Source organism: Ovis aries, chromosome 6 (genome assembly GCF_016772045.2).
Source record: "Ovis aries strain OAR_USU_Benz2616 breed Rambouillet chromosome 6, ARS-UI_Ramb_v3.0, whole genome shotgun sequence".
Lineage (NCBI taxonomy): Eukaryota > Metazoa > Chordata > Mammalia > Artiodactyla > Bovidae > Ovis > Ovis aries.
In genome coordinates this window covers 25,896,935-25,913,430 of record NC_056059.1, presented here as the reverse complement: position 1 = coordinate 25,913,430, position 16,496 = coordinate 25,896,935, and the positions used below count along the sequence as shown (strand labels likewise).

Sequence of the window (16,496 nt, the reverse complement as noted above, 5' to 3'; positions counted from 1 at the left end):
GCAGGAGTTTAAACATTCTTTGGCATTGCCTTTCTTTGGGATGGGAAAGAAAACTGACCTTTTCCAGTCCTGTGGCCACTGCTGAGTTTCCCAAATTTGCTGGCATATTGAGAGCAGCACTTTCACAGCATCATCTTTCAGGATTTGAAAGAGCTCTACTGGAATTCCATCACCTCCACTAGCTTTGTTTGTAGTGATGCTTTCTAAGGCCCACTTGACTTCACAATCCAGGATGTCTGGCTCTAGATGATTGATCACACCATCTTGATTATCTGGGTCATGAAGATCTTTTTTGTATAGTTCTTCTGTGTATTCTTGCCACCTCTTTTAATATCTTCTGCTTCTGTTATGTCCATACCATTTCTGTCCTTTATCAAGCCCATCTTTGCATGAAATTTTCCCTTGGTATCTCTAATTTTCTTGAAGAGATCTCTAGTCTTTTCCATTCTGTTTTTTTCCTCTATTTCTTTGCATTGATCGCTGAAGAAGGCTTTCTTATCTCTTCTTGCTATTCTTCGGAACTCTGCATTCAGATGCTTATATCTTTCCTTTTCTCCTTTGCTTTTCTCCTCTCTTCTTTTCACAGCTATTTGTAAGCCCTCCCCAGACAGCCATTTTGCTTCTTTGCATTTCTTTTCCATGGGGATGGTCTTGCTCCCTGCCTCCTGTACAATGTCACGAACCTCATTCCATAGTTCATCAGGCGCTCTATCTATCAGATCCAGGCCCTTAAACCTATTTCTCACTTCCACTGTATAATCATAAGGGATTTGATTTAGGTCATACCTGAATGGTCTAGTGGTTTTCCTACTTTCTTCAATTTGAGACTGAATTTGGCAATAAGTAGCTCATGATGAGCCACAGTCTGCTTCTGGTCTTGTTTTTGTTGACTGTATAGAGCTTCTCCATATTTGGCTGCATAAAATATAATCAATCTGATTTCAGTGTTGACCATCTGGTGATGTCCATGTGTAGAGTCTTCTCTTGTGTTGTTGGAAGAGGGTGTTTGCTATGACCAGTGCACTTTCTTGGCAAAACTCTATTAGTCTTTGCCCTGCTTCATTCCACATTCCAAAGCCAAATTTGCCTGTTACTCCAGGTGTTTCTTGACTTCCTACTTTAGCATTCCAGTCCCCTATAATGAAAAGGACATCTTTTTGGGTGTTAGTTCTAAAAGGTCTTGAAGGTCTTCATAAAACCATTCAACTTCAGCTTCTTCAGCATTACTGGTTGGGGCATAGACTTGGATAACTGTGATATTGAATGGTTTGCCTTGGAGACGAATAGAGATCTTTCTGTCGTTTTTGAGATTGCATCCAAGTACTGCATTTCAGACTCTTTTGTTGACCATGATGGCTACTCCATTTTTTCTGAGGGATTCCTGCCCGCAGTAGTAGATGTAATGGTCATCTGAGTTAAATTCACCCATTTCAGTCCGTTTTAGTTTCCTGATTCATAGAATGTTGATGTTCACCCTTGCCAGCTTTTGTTTAACCATTTCCAATTTGCCTTGATTCATGGACCTGACATTCCAGGTTCCTATGCAATATTGCTCTTTACAGCATCAGACCTTGCTTCTATCACCAGTCGCATGCACTCCTGGGTCTTGTTTTTGCTTTGGCTTCATCCCTTCATTCTTTCTGGAGTTATTTCTCCACTGATTTCCAGTAGCATATTGGGCACCTAATGACCTGGGGAGTTTCTCTTTTGGCATCCTATCACTTTGCCTTTTCATACTGTTCATGGGGTTCTCAAAGCAAGAATACTGAAGTGGTTTGCCATTCCCTTCTCCAGTAGACCAGGTTCTGTCAGACCTCTCCACCATGACCTAACCTTCTTGGGTTGCCCCACAGGCATGGCTTGGTTTCACTGAGTTAGATAAGGCTGTGGTCCTAGTGTGATTAGATTGACTAGTTTTCTGTGAGTATGGTTTCAGTGTGTCTGCCCTCTGATACTCTCTTGCAACACCTACCATCTTACTTGGGTTTCTCTTACCTTATGTGTGGGGTATCTCTTCACGGCTGCCTCAGTAAAGCACAACCGGTGCTCCTTACCTTGGATGAGGGGTATCTCCCTACCTCCACGGTTCCTGGCCTTCAATGTGGGATAGCTCCTCTTGGCCCTCCTGCGCCTGCGCAGCCACCGCTCCTCAGGTTGCTCCTCCCGGCCACTGGCCCTGGTCTCGGGAGTGGGTGGCTCCTCCCAGCTGCCACCCTTGACCTCGGGCTTGGGGTGGCTCCTCAGGGTCACCACCCCTGGCCTCGGGCATGAGGTGGCTCCTCCCAGTGCAGCCCCTGGCCTCGGGCTCAGGGTGGCTCCTCAGGGTCACCGGCCCTGGCCTTGGGCGCAGGGTAGCTCCTCCTGGCCGCCACTGACCTCGGACGCAGGGTAGCTCCTCTCCGCCGTTCCTGCACCATCGCAGCCTGGCACTCTAGGCCGCTACCCCTGACCTCGGATGTGGGGTAGCTCCTGTCGGCCGCGCTTAGTGCGCCAGCCCGGCTCTCTCGCAGCCGCCGGCCCGGCTCTCACAGAACCATCTTTATTAGTTATCCAAAAAGTGCACTTTGAAACAAAATTAAGACAATTTCTCCAAACAGCTTATCAAAGATTTCTGTGGATAACACTCAATGTTTTCCTACCGATGGAAATTCATGCACCACTGTTAGGAAAGTAAACTGATGGAAACTTACTGGGTGATAGTTTGACAGTGTTGTACTAAATGCCTTAAAAATGTGCCTATCATTTAACAAAGAAATTCATTCCAAGGAAATAATTATGCTGTTTTTATTTATTTACTTAGTCAGTTTCCTAGTATTAGACGTTATGTTCCTTCCAGTATCATACTCTTAAAAACAATGCTTTATTTTCTCCACATCCTCAACAGTATTTATTGTTTGTTGATTTCTTAATGATGGCCATTCTGACTGGTGTGAGATGGGGTGGGAGATGGAGGGAGATCAAGAGGGAGGGGACATATGTATACTTGTAGCTGATTCATGTTGATGTTTGACAGAAACCAGCACAATATTGTAAAGCAATTATTCTCCAATGAAAATTTGTTAAAAATGCTTTAGTTAATCTGTTAATAAAAATCTTAAAAATGATGATAGCTGGGTACTAGACTTCAAGTTTTCCCTCCTTTACACTTATCTGAGTTTTCCAAGTTTTTGCCTTGAGTGTGTATCACTTCTGAAGTAGGAGAAGTTTTCCATAAAGTATATAGTTTTATTTTTTTATTTGAACTTCTCTTGTGGCATTTTCCCCTTTTCTTTGTGTTATAAAACATGTATTATCTCCTTGATTGATTTCTAAGTTTCTTGAAGGCATAGTTTACTCCGCTCAGAATGTCTTACAGTTACTAATGCAGTAAACTTGTAAATGAAATGCCAATAAAATTATGAAGGGCTCTAGTACCACCAGATATTTAAAAATATCAAAAAGTTATTCACTGAAGAGTCAGTGCAAGAATAGACAGTAAGATAAATTTATGTTTCCAAAAGGAAACTTGTAAGTTGAGAACTTATATCGTAAAGGTGCTAATTTAAGTATAAATGAAAGAAAAATTCATCAAGAGTTCATGCTGAGCCAATTCGTTTAGATTCTATAAATTTATATTACACAAAATAATTTGAGATAGATTGAAGAGTTAACTATTTAAAAATCAAACTATAAAAATCTAGAAAGAAGGTAACAAATATCTATTTGGTTTCTATATGGAGGGAAAGTGAAGGACAGGGCCTGGTGCACTGCCGTTCACATGGTCGCAAAGAGCCAGACAAGACTGAGTGACTGAGCAACATCAACAGTGGAGAGAATTCTCAAACCACGGAAATGGACTAAATAATAAAGGAAAACATATTTTTATGAATCAAAATGTTAATATGTGTGTTATGCATGTATATATGCACATATAGATTCACAAAAAATTAAAGGTCAAAAATCAAGAAGGAAAAATCATTTATGACGAGTTAGTAGACAACCAGTCACTCATTTCATGCACAAATAGGTTAAATGATAGTAAAAAAATATCAAGATGCCAGTGGATACTTACGTAAAATATAGGACCAAACATTTCACAAAAAGAAGAAAATATGTATGACTCACATAAACATAAAAATTTCAACATTCTTAATATTAGAAAATACTAATAAGAAATAGCTAGCTTTCTCTGACAATCACTTTGTTTTTAATGACTACAGTCAATGCTAATGAGAGTAGGAAAAATGGTGACATAGATACTGTTTTACAGTTCTAGGAGTTGTGCCAAATCATTCAAACTTTCTGTAGAGTTACTTAGAAATCAGTTTCACTCTAACCATGTCTCTATCCTTCCTCCAGTAATTCTTACTTAAGGAAACCAAGCAAGTCAAAATTATAAACAATATAAATTATAATAGTCAAAACAATGGAAATGATTGTTTTGATTAAGGTTGTTGCTGATTATTTGGATATACTCAAATGATGAAATATAAAGCAGCTATTTAAAATGATAAAGCATTTTGAAAACATGAGAAAACATTTTAGAACAAGCAAACAGTAATTCAATATACGGTGGCTTTCACTGGCAAAAAACAAAACAAAACAAAACAAAAAAACCCTAAAATGAGAAACTGTTTATATGACATGATCTCTACTGTATAAAAATTATTTTAAGGGATTCAAAAGAAATATGCTAAAATTTTACCAGCTTATGTCTGAAATTGCAATGATCTCTTTTCTTTTTTTGTGTGATTTTCTTATTGCTACAAATTGTAGCAAGTAAGTGTCAATTCTTTGGCCTCAGCCTTCTTCACAGTCCAACTCTCACATCCATACATGACCACAGGAAAAACCATAGCCTTGACTACACAGACCTTAGTCAGCAAAGTAATGTCTCTGCTCTTGAATATACTATCTAGGTTGGTCATAACTTTTCTTTCAAGGAGTAAGCATATTTTAATTTCATGGCTACAGTCACCATCTGCAGTGATTTTGGAGCCCCCCAAAATAAACTCTGACACTGTTTCCACTGTTTCCCCATCTATTTGCCATGAAGTGATGGGACCGGATGCCATGATCTTCGTTTTCTGAATGTTGAGCTTTAAGACAACTTTTTCACTTTCCTCTCTCACTTTCATCAAGAGGCTTTTAGCTCCTCTTTACTTTCTGCCATAAGGGTGGTGTTATCAGCATATCTGAGGTTGTTGATATTTCTCCCAGCAATCTTGATTCCAGCTTGTGTTTCTTCCAGACCAGTGTTTCTCATGATGTACTCTGTATATAAGTTAAATAAGCAGGGTGACAATATACAGCCTTGATACACTCCTTTTCCTAATTGGAACCAGTCTGTTGTTCCATGTCCAGTTCTAACTGTTGCTTCCTGACCTGCATACAGATTTCTCAGGAGGCAGGTCAGGTGGTCTGGTATTCCCATCTCTTTCAGAATTTTCCACAGTTTATTGCGATCCACACAGTCAAAGGCTTTGGCATAGTCAACAAAGCAGAAATAGATGTTTTTCTGGAACTCTCTTGCTTTTTCCATGATCCAATGGATGTTGGCAATTTGATCTGGTTCCTCTGCCTTTTCTAAAACCAGCTTGAACATCAGGGAGTTCACGGTTCATGTATTGCTGAAGGCTGGCTTGGAGAATTTTGAGCATTACTTTACTAGCATGTGAGATGAGTGCAATTATGTGGTAGTTTGAGCATTCTTTGGCATTGCTTTTCTTTGGAACTGGAATGAAAACTGACCTTTTCCAGTCCTGTGGCCACTGCTGAGTTTTCCAAATTTGCTGGCATATTGAGTGCAACACTTTCACAGCACCATCTTTCAGGATTTGAAACAGCTCAACTGGAATTCCATCACCTCCACTAGCTTTGTTCGTAGTGATGCTTTCTAAGGCCCACTTGACTTCACATTCCAAGATGTTTGGCTCTAGATTAGTGATAACATCATCACGATTATCTGGGTCATGAATGCTGGCAACGGAATGAAACACCAACACTGCAGAGTGGTTTAAATCTTTATATTTTAACACTTGCTTCTTACAGCTGCTTTATTTTATATCTCTTGCACAACAACGTACAGGGCAAGCTGCCAAGCACTATGATTTAGAGACTATACAGTGCGCAGGCGCAGGGCGAGATAACCTTTACCTTGACTTATTTACTGCAGCTAAGACTTTGTTTTGGGGAACTTTCTTATCAACTTAGAATCCATTTTGTCCCAGGGTCTGTTCCTTTTGAGGAATCAGAGAAACATCCTTGTGTGCAAGAAATGTTCTTTTCCCATGGGAACAAACAGGATTCTTAGCTGAACATCTCGTTTGCAAGAATGTTCAGCCCTGGTTGAGAGTCTCGTTTGCAAGCACTTCTCTACCTTCTTTATACCTTGTTCCCTACTTCTCCCCCTTTCTTTTCTTGTAGATGCTGAATAAACGCTTGAATATGCAAAGCTTTTTTTTAAAATTGTTTTCCTTTTTGCCAGCGCCGGTAGACTATAAAAGCAATAAAACATAAAGCAACAATTAACAAAGTATTTACAAAGGATGTTGTTAACAATGTAGATACATGCCCTAAAGGATTAAGGTTATCTAATCCTTTTTGAAGACTCTTCAGTATATCAGAACCGAGAATATCAGGCAGCGTCTTACTAAAAGTTGACAATATAGTTTGTTTCAATTTCATAATTTCAGCAGTTAAATTTTGGTGTCCCACTAAAGACCTTTTTACCTTTTCCCAACCCTCACTCATATTAAAGGGAACAGGAGTTACACATAGGTGAGATGAGTTCCAATCACATTTTAACACACTCTTTGTAGCTAACACAGTCACTTGATCCCTAACCAGGAAACAGTGTGTTGTAAATTCAATACATCAGTAGCCAATTGAGCGTCCAAATCATGCTGTTGTTGCCACAATAAATGAGCATCTTTATGCCATTTTCTGACAAAATCAGCAGTCTGTATGCCTTGATGCAAAGCAAGACCTGCTACAGTTGCTGTTGCTGTTACTGAAGCCACGGCGAGAATTGATGCGATGACAATGCCAAGCATTTTTCGAGATCGATGGAGAAGAGTTTGTACAGCATTCACAAGATGAGTGACAGCAAAAGAGTCCCACCAAGGTCGAGTAAGATTAACAGGCAACCAAAGTTCAGTCCGTGTTTTTACAATGACCAAAGAGTAATTTACTGGAATGGACCATCTTGTTTTTAACATTTTTCCACCAGGAACGATTTATACATTGAGTCAAGTTACAATCAGAACATGATATAACTCCCCAAATTTCATTTTAAATCTATTGCCCATACAGTAAAGAATAAGGAAATTTTACACATGCTATAGCAGAATAAGATTTATTAATATGCAAATGAACTTGAAATGGCCCTTTAGGATCATTAATATTTAAAGTAAAGTTTTCCATCCATATAGTAAGGTCACCTGACACTGCCCATGATTATACACTGGAATAGTAAAAGCAAATTTATTTTTATCTTTTATTTGCAAAGGAATATTAAAAAAACAATCTTTCAAATCTAAAACCATCAAAGACCAATCCTGTGGAATCAAAGCAGGAGAAGGGAGACCTAATTGCAAAGCTCCCATAGGTTTTATACATTTGTTAACTTCCCTTAAATCAGTCAACATTTTCCATTTACCAGATTTTTTCTTAATGACCAAAACAGGAGAATTCCAAGGAGATGTAGAAGGTTCAGTATGGCCAGATTGAAGCTGTTCTTTTACTAATTGTTCTAAAGCCTTGAGCTTCACTTTTGGAAGCGGCCACTGCTCAACCCATTTAGGGACATCAGTTAACCATTTCGATGGGAGAGCTCGAGGAATTTGAGCAGTGGCTACAAGTTTTCCGACGAGATGGTGAGCGTTGTTTCTAAAGAAAATAAAAGATCTCTTCCCCAGATATTAATAGGTACATTAACAATGTAAAAAGAAATAAATACTTTTTTTCCATTAGACAATTGGCATGACAAAGGTTGAGCGCTTCTCCACACATCTGCTATTGATCCTAAGCCTGTTAAAACAAGAGGAATTTTTTCTTTTTTCCAGTCATTAGGCCACTGCTGGAGAGAAATAACTGAAACATCTGCTCCTGTATCCACTAATCTTTTAAACTGTTTACCTTCAATAATCAGTGACATTAAAGGACGAGAGTCATTAATAAGCATTTCCCAAAATATACTTTTTCCTGTACTTCCAAAACTATTGACTCTCTTTTCTTACCTCAGCCTTGTCGGCAGCTACCAGAAATAGGGATGCGTAAGGTGGTGCAGAAGGGTTAACAGCCTTGGAAGTTTGTTTTCTATTTAATAAAACCTTTTAAAAGGCAGCAGTCATTGCTTCTACAGAATTTGAATCCTCCCCAGAACTCATATCTCTATCTGACTCAGTGGATGAATCTTTATTATCATCCGGAGGTTTGGGCGGAGGCCGAGGTGAAGCCCCCTCCTCAAGGTAACATGAGGCGGCCTCACTATCAGCAGCCATTAATTTTAAAGCCTGCATTATAGCGCTCCATAGAGTCCACAGCCTTAAAGGAATCACATTTCCTTTTTGATGTTGCCTTTTTAACTCTTTCTGCACTACTTTCCATTCCTTCAAATTTAGCTCTACTTCTGTTTGATATTGAAACCAATAACAATGCTGCTCTATAAGACAGAATAACTCACTCAAGCGGCGAGTAGACGTTTTAATTCTTATAGAATGCAGGAGCCCCTTAACCAGCTCTATATATTGTGACTTTAAAGACAGGGAATTTCCCATAGTTTGTTTTTTTTTTTTTTTTCTGTTCTTTTTTTCTTATTTTTCTTTTTTTTGAAAGTCCCCCTTTCAGCGTTTCGCTCTGGGGTGCTCTCCCTTTTGGATTTTTATTTTTTTCTCTTTTTTTCGAAAGTCCCCCTTTTAGCCTTTTGCTCCGGGGTGTTTACACTTTCGGATTTTTATTCTTCTTTCTTTTTTTTTTATTTTTCGAAAGTCCCCCTTTCAGCCTTTTGCTCCGGGGTGCTTACCCTTTCGGTTCCATCGTGCCCCATGTTGGGCGCCAGATGCTGGCGACGGAATGAAACACCAACACTGCAGAGTGGTTTAAATCTTTATATTTTAACACTTGCTTCTTACAGCTGCTTTATTTTATATCCCTTGCACAACAACCTACAGGGCAAGCTGCCAAGCACTATGATTCAGAGACTATACAGTGCGCAGGTGCAGGGCGAGATAACCTTTACCTTGACTTATTTACTGCAGCTAAGACTTTGTTTTGGGGAACTTTCTTATCAACTTAGAATCCGTTTTGTCCCCGGGTCTGTTCCTTTTGAGGAATCAGAGAAACATCCTTGTGTGCAAGAAATGTTCTTTTCCCATGGGAACAAACAGGATTCTTAGCTGAACATCTCATTTGCAAGAATGTTCAGCCCTGGTTGAGAGTCTCGTTTGCAAGCACTTCTCAACCTTCTTTATACCTTATTCCCTACACATGAAGATCTTTTTTGTACAGTTCTTCCGTGTATTCTTGCCACCTCTTCTTAATATCTTCTGCTTCTGTTAGGTCCATACAATTTCTGTCCTTTATCAAGCCCATCTTTGCACGAAATGTTCCCTTGGTATCTCTAATTTTCTTGAAGAGATCTCTAGTCTTTCCCATTCTATTGTTTTTCTCTATTTCCTTCCACTGATCACTGAGGAAGGCTTTCTTATCTCTTCTTGCTATTCTTTGGAACTCTGCATTCAGATGCGTATATCTTTCCTTTTCTCCTCTCTTCTTTTCACAGCTATTTGTAAGTCCTCCCCAGACAGCCATTTTGCTTTTTTGCATTTTTTTTCCATGGGGATGGTCTTGATCCCTGCCTCCTGTACAATGCTACAAACCTCATTCCATAGTTCATCAGGCACTCTATCTATCAGATCCAGGCCCTTAAACCTATTTCTCACTTCCACTGTATAATCATAAGGGATTTGATTTAGGTTATACCTGAATGGTCTAGTGGTTTTCCCTACTTTCTTCAATTTGAGTCTGAATTTGGCAATGAGGAGTTCATGATCTTAGCCACAGTCAGCTTCTGGTCTTGTTTTTGTTGACTGTTTAGAGCTTCTCCATCTTTGGCTGCAAAGAATATAATCAATCTGATTTCAGTGATGACCATCTGGTGATGTCTATGTGTAGAGTCTTCTCTTGTGTTGTAGGAAGAGGCGTATGTATATGTGTGTGTATATATATATATATATACACACACACACACATATAGTATATATACACACCACATCTTTATCCATTTGTCGATCAGTCATGTCCGACTCTTTGCGACCCCATAGACTGTAGCCTATCAGACTCCTCCCTCCATGGGATTCTCCAGGCAACAGTTCTGGAGTGGGTTGCCATTTCCTTCTCCAGGGGATCTACCCAACCCAGGGATCGAACCCGGGTCTCCCACATTCCTGGCAGACGGTTTAACCTCTGAGCCACCAGAGACCCCAGGTATATATATATACACACACACATATGCATATTATATATACACACCACATCTTTATCCATTTGTCAATCAGTGGGCACTCAAGTTGCTTCCATACCTTGGCGATTACAAATAATGCTACAATAAGTCTTGGTGTACATGTATCTTTTTGAATTAATTGTTTTCTTTAAGTAAATACCCAGAAGTGAAATTGCTGGATCATGTAGAAGTTCTTTTTTAATTTTTTGAGGAGCGTCCATATTGTTTTCCATAGTTGCTGCACCAATTTACATTCCTACTAACAGTGCATGAGGGCTCCCTTTTCTCCACATCCTCATAAACACTTTTTTGTTGTCTTTTTGATAGTAGTCATTCTGACAAGTGTGAGATAGTATCTCATTGTGGTTTTAATCGTGTGTCTGTTGGCCATCTGTATATGCCTTCTCTGGGAAAAGGTCTGTTCAGGTTCTCTGTCCATTTTTTAAATCAGGTTGCTTGTTTTCTTCATGTTAAGTTCAATGTTGTATTAACTCATTGTATATATTGCGTGTCTGTGTTTATTATGTTTTCATGTCTAACTCTTTTCAACCCCTTTGACGATAGCCCTCCAGGCTCCTCTGTCCATGGAATTCTCCAGGCAAGAATACTGGAGTGGATAGCCATTCTCTTCTTCAGGGGATCTTCTCAACCCAGGGATGAAACTTGGGTCTCCTGCATTGCAAGCAGATTCTTTACCATCTGAGCTATCAGGGAAGCCCAAATGTTGTATACAAGCCCCTTATCAGATAGTGAAGTTGCTCAGTCATATCTGACTCTCTGTGACCCCATGGACTGTAGCCCACCAGCTTCCTCTGTCCATGAGATTTTCCAGGCAAGAGTACTGGAGTGGGTTGCCACTTCCTTCTCCAGGGGACTGGATATTCCTGACCCAGGGATCGAACCCAGGTCTCCCTTATCAGATATATTGCTTGCAAATATCTTCTCCCATTCAGTAGGCATGCCTTTCATTTTGTTTATATAGCTTCCTTAGCTGTGCCTGAGTCTTTTAGTCCAATGTAGTCCCACTGGCTACATTTTTTGAGGGACAGCTCTCTCTCTCTCTCTCTCTCTCTCTGTGCTGCTGTTGCTATATATATAGTGTCCCCCACATACTTAGCATAGTGCCTGTTCAGGTTTGGAATGCATTGAATGATTGACGAATGAGTGTTTGACGAATGAATGTTCTTATCAAGTAGAATATATTAGTAGAACTTTGTTGACAGGATGATAATGATATTTCAAAGAATCAAAAAAAGTAAACACTCTTCCCCAGGCATATCACAAAGGACCTCGACACAGCCATTCTTAGCACATCTGAAATGGTCAGAATAAATAAGAGCAATCACACATGTGAAGAGTCCATGTGTGAGCTTCATGTGAAGGGCATGTGGTCAGGACATTCACAAAGCTATCATCAGGGTATTCATTTTGCAAACAATGATCGAGGACCTGCCATGCCTCTGACACTAGGCCTAGTGGGAGGGACAAAAGCGAAAAGACACGGCCTTCTCCACAACTCCAAGAAGATAATGCCAATCGTTAGGGAGCTAACTCCTCTTTAACTGAACAAATCCCAGTGAAAGTTTTGTGGAAAATGATGACTATTTGAGAGAAAAGATAGGGAAGCAGAATCTGAGCTTCTCCTGATTTTGAGACCCAGTATCCTTGGAATTTTTTAGGGCCAGTGAAGTTAAGATGTTCCTTATCTAAACTTACAAGAGACTTTTAAAAATAATTATTTATTTGGCTGCACTGGGTCTTAGTTGTGGGATGGGTATACCACATGTGGTATGTGGTATGGTAAATAATAATATTTATTATTGTGAAAGAAAAAGTGTTTGTCACTCAGTCTTGCCTAACTCTTTGTGACCCCATGGACTGTAGCCCACCAGGTCCTCTGTCCATGGGATTTTTCAGGCAAGAATACTGGAGTAGGTTGCCATTCCCTTCTCCAGAAGATCTTCCTGACCCAAAGATTGAACCCGGGTATTCTGCATTGCAAGCAGATTCTTTACCATCTGAGCCTCCAGGGAAGCTCAATCATTTATCATTATTATTATTCCTGTATTTGTGGTATAAATAAATTGCTATGAGAAAAGCACAATGGATATGATCTTGTGACACAAAAGCTCCAAAAACTGAGTAGAGAGTGAAAAGATAGACTGAATTCATTTCAGGTTGTGAAGGAAATGGGACAGTAGGGAATGGAAGGAACAGACAGTCAGGGATTCTTTTCATGCCACGAGTTTAAAAAAAGGAAAGAACTGAGGCTTGATGTTTCAGCAGCTCTGCTTTTAAAATACAACCTAAGTACATATGGATATGGACATAGATACAGATATGTATATGGATATGGAACTCCTGACTGCCCAGGTGTTCTTCCCAAGCTCACAGGACAGAAAACCATAAGCTAGACCCAGCTAGCTAACTTTCATTTCTTACTTCTCACAAATGATATCATAGAGATTGAATAGAGGTGGAAGGAAAACAGCATATATGACTTTAATCAGATTTGCCCCCTTTCTCCTTGTCAATATATTCCATGACTGTAATAAACCTGTGAAGTACTGTTAATTCTTGGTGTTTTCAGCTGCACCATAAACTGGCAGTCTAATATCTCTATGTGTGTGCTCAGTCATGTCCAACTCTTTGCAACTCCATGGACTGTAGCCCACCAGGTTCCTCTGTCCATGGGATTTCCCAGGTAATAATCCTGGTGTGGGCTGCTATTTTCTTCTCCAGGGATCTTTCCAATACGAGGTTCAAACCCATGTCTTCTGAGTTTCCTGAACTGGCAGGCAGATTTTTTACCACTAGCACCTCTTGGGAAGCCCCCAGCTAGCTAATATCTAACAAAACTATTTTTCATTCCTCTAATCTGGGTTGCAAGGAGATGAAGATCTTTTACTTTTCACTTTACTTCTAATGTACTAATATGAATTTTTAGTATAAAGATGCATAATTGAAATATGCAGAAGTGATGTAAAAACAAGCGCTGAATACATGGATTTTCAAAATATATATGGCCTTGAATTTTAAATCCTAAAAGATGATGCTGTGAAAGTGCTGCACTAAATATGCCAGCAAATTTGGAAAACTCAACAGTGGCCACAGGACTGGAAAAGTCAGTTTTCATTCCAATCCCAAAGAAAGGCAATGCCAAAGAATGCTCACACTACCTCACAATTGCACTCATTTCACATACTAGCAAAGTAAAGCTCAAAATTCTCCAAGCCAGGCTTCAGCAGTACATGAACCATGAACTTACAGATGTTCAAGCTGGATTTAGAAAGGGCAGAGGAACCAGAGATCAAATTGCCAAAATCCACTGGATCATAGAAAAAGCAAGAGAGTTCCAGAAAAACATCTACTTCTGCTTTATTGACTATGCCAAAGCCTTTGACTGGATCACAACAAACTGTGGGAAAGTCTGAAAGAGATGGGAATACCAGACCACCTGACCTGTCTCCTGAGAAATCTGTATGCAGGTCAAGAAGCAACAGTTAGAACTGGACATGGAACAACAGACTGGTTCCAAATTGGGAAAGGAGTATGTCAAGGCTGTATATTGTCACCCTGTTTATGTAACTTCTATGCAGAGTACATCATTCAAAATGCCGGGCTAAATGAAACACAAGCTGGAATCAAGATTGCCAGGAGAAATATCAATAACCTTAGATATGCAGATGACACCACCCTTATGGCAGAAAGCAAAGAAGAACTAAAGAGCCTCTTGATGAAAGTGAAAGAAGAGCGTGAAAAAGTTGGCTTAAAACTCAAAGTTCAGAAAACAAAGATCATGGCATCCGGTTCCTTCACTTCATGGCAAATAGATGGGGAAACAATGGAAATAGTGACAGACTTTGTTTTGAGGGGGCTTCAAAATCAATGCAGATGGTGACTGCAGCCATGAAATTAAAAGACGCTTGCTCCTTGGAAGAAAAGCTATGACCAACCTAGACAGCATTTTAAAAAGCAGAGACATTATTTTGCCAGCAAAGGTCTGTCTAGTCAAGACTATGGTTTTTCCAGTGGTCATGTATGAATGTGAAAGTTGGACTGTGAAGAAAGCTGAGCGCCAAAGAATTCATGCCTTTGAACTGTGGTGTTGGAGAAGACTCTTGAGAGTCCCTTGGACTGCAAGGAGATCCAATCAGTCCATCCTAAAGGAAATCAGTCCTAAATATTCATTGGAAGAACCGATGCTGAAGCTGAAACTCCAAAACTTTGGCAACCTGATGTGGAGGACTGACTCTTTGGAAAAGACTCTGGTGGTGGAGAAGATTGAAGGCAGGAGGAGAAGAGGACGACAGAGGATGAGATGGTTGGATGGCATCACTGACTCTATGGACATGAGTTTGAGTAAACTCCGGGAGTTGGTGATAGACCAGGAAGTCTGGAATGCTGCAGTCCATGGGGTGGCAAAGAGTTGGACACGACCGAGCAACTGAACTGAACTGAGCTTGAATCACAACTAAATAATATCTTTAGGGTATGAGACTCTGCTAAATATAACATTGACTTCTGAAAGTTTCAGACATAAAACAAAAGAAAATTGAATAGTCAAATGTAGTTTTGTTAAAAAATAAAAATTGTGAAATATTCAAAATGGAAGGGACCTGAACATCCATTGATTTCATTAACCTGTGGAGCTCATATACCCCACAAAGCATAGCTTTAAATGATACAAGTAACTAAAGCCAATGTTCAACATATTATACTAATATTGGCTCAAGTCCCCAGTTTTAAAAACCTGGGGATGTGCCTGTAATGAATAGGAAACTTGCTTATCTTGTTTACCTTTTAAATATGAATGACTATCTCAGAATCTTGCTCACAGTAAGAGGATCCACTGTTCTTTACAATAATGAATTAATGAATCCATGGATGTGAGGAGGCCACTTTTTCTGAAGTGGAGGGACAATATCTGAAGTCTGGTCAGAGTTATCTAGAATTCCAATAATGGAATTCTTTAAGATTTCACATGTTAGAAATTTTGATAAAATTTCTGAATTTGGGATTGAACAACATAGATCTGTTGCTTCTTAGCTTCTAAAATGTGCCCAAACTAATCATATAGTCATTAGCATTATTAATCATCCTATAAAAACACATAAATATTCATATCTTAGTGCCTTTCCAAAATTGAGAAAACGTGAACCCCATTTATTCATTGGGGCAGAGCCACTAATTATTCTTTGTGTATATTCTCCCTTCGATAATAAAAATATTGAAATTTAATGCTTTAAATTTTAATAATAAGAACCTTCAAAAATAACATTGAAATTTAGCTTTTTAAAGTAATGTTCACTTTCATCAGTCTCACTAACAAATTGGTATGGTAACGTGACCAAATTTTGCTCAATGGGGTTCCAGCAGAAATGGTGAATGAAATACTAGGCAATGCTCCTAAAGGCTACAGCACTTTTCTATTGTATCTCCTTCCAACTAGCTGAGATAGGATCATGATAAAGGCCATCTTAGCCACAAGACAGAAGCTGCGTGCTGAAGATGACAGGGCAGCATGATAGTAAGGAGTCTGAGTCCCTGACAGTTGTGGAGCTGCCGTGACAGCGGCAGACAGCCCCCTGGCCATGCGTGACGATGAATAAGCTCCCATCTCAGTTAAGCCACTTTAACTCGGGTATTTATGTTTGAGCAGCCAAATATGATCCTATCTAATCCACTGGCACCCCACTCCAGCACTCTTGCCTGGAAAATCCCATAGACTGAGGAGCCTGGTAGGCTACAGTCCATGGGGTCGCAAAGAGTCGGACACGACTGAGCGACTTCACTTCACTTCACTTAATCCACTGGCAGAAGGTCAGTCATAGTCTGAACAGATCCAACTATCAAGATATTGAAAATTATTAAAAAGCAAAGCATCCCAGATAAGTGAAATGAGAGAATATGAGACTTTTAGCATAATACCCAGCACACAATAGCTGAACTATTACCATATTTTCAATTATTGAAACAGAACATAAATTTTCATAGAAAAAAAGTTTTTAAA

General features: G+C 39.5%; 1 protein-coding gene and 1 long non-coding RNA gene across 5 annotated transcripts in view; one reads left to right on the top strand and one right to left on the bottom strand.

The window, feature by feature from the left end:
- The window catches only part of LOC132659930 (craniofacial development protein 2-like), a 178,690-nt gene that overhangs the window by 51,528 nt on the left and 110,666 nt on the right, over nucleotides 1-16,496 (top strand). The window lies entirely within an intron of this gene.
- LOC132660003 (uncharacterized) lies at nucleotides 5,991-9,456 on the bottom strand. Its single transcript, XR_009601141.1, has 2 exons — nucleotides 9,005-9,456; nucleotides 5,991-8,010 (listed from the first exon to the last, which is right to left on the bottom strand). It is a non-coding gene; the product is annotated as an uncharacterized LOC132660003 (long non-coding RNA).